The sequence below is a fragment of the Gavialis gangeticus genome, unplaced genomic scaffold (assembly GCF_001723915.1).
Source record: "Gavialis gangeticus isolate Ggan-Ray unplaced genomic scaffold, GavGan_comp1, whole genome shotgun sequence".
Lineage (NCBI taxonomy): Eukaryota > Metazoa > Chordata > Crocodylia > Gavialidae > Gavialis > Gavialis gangeticus.
The window spans coordinates 54,882,912-54,883,692 of NW_017729029.1; the positions used below are offsets into that span (position 1 = coordinate 54,882,912).

Here is a 781-nt window from a genome sequence, read left to right on the forward strand (position 1 = left end):
ATGGCCCGCGACTGCGCCGCCCGCAGCCTGGACAGCATCGACCTGGCGGCCCTGAGGGTAAGGGCCGCGCGCCCCGGCTCCCCTCAGCCGCCGGCTCCCCTCAGCTGCCAGCGCCTCGCCTCAGCCCTGCTCCCCTGCCCCTCCCCAGCCCCGTCCTTTGTGCTGCCCCGATTTCACCCCACCTGGCTTCCTCTGACCGCGTCTTGCAAGACTTTCCCCCCTTCCCCATGAAGAAGCAGCCTCAGAGCTGCCTCGGTCCCTCTTTCCCCCGGTCCCACCCTTGTAGCGGCCGCTGTCTTGCTTGTCTTGGCTTTTTCGTTGGTGCCTTTCGCTGTCAAATGTGCCAGCGAGGCCCCTGCCCACCAGCCGCCCCCCCGGCGTTATGTTGGCAGCACTCTGCCTTTGGTGGCATGCGGTTTCAGGCTGCGATGGGCAGCCGATTCCCAATCTTGTCTGGTTTTAGGCGAGTTTCTTTCCCCAGGACCCTGGGGACTTCTAGCGAGTGCTGACTATTGCAGAAAAAGGCCAGTAGGTGGGATCCATGTGATGCGCTTGACACAGCAGCTCGCTGCCTGCTCTTTTTAAGACGGCTCTCTGTATTTAAATTGCTCGTGGGCTTGTTAAAGGTCTGTGCAGATGACAGGCAGGCTGCGAAAGGAGGAGACGGGGCGCGCAGTCAGTTCAACTTCCCTTGCTTTACAGGTCTGGACTCCTTGCCTGAGCAGGTTTTGACCCAGTGACCCAGTAATGTTTCTAAAGCAGGGAGGAAGGGCCAAATGCT

The 781-nt window shown here is 60.8% G+C and overlaps 1 protein-coding gene across 1 annotated transcript in view; it reads left to right on the forward strand.

Moving 5' to 3' along the window:
- The first annotated feature begins 6 nt into the window (after positions 1–6).
- NRK (Nik related kinase) overlaps positions 7–781 on the forward strand; it is a 151,919-nt gene continuing 151,144 nt past the window's right edge. The window contains exon 1 of the mRNA XM_019521629.1: positions 7–57. The gene's annotated coding sequence lies outside the window, so the exon portion shown is untranslated. The remainder of the gene's footprint in view (positions 58–781) is intronic.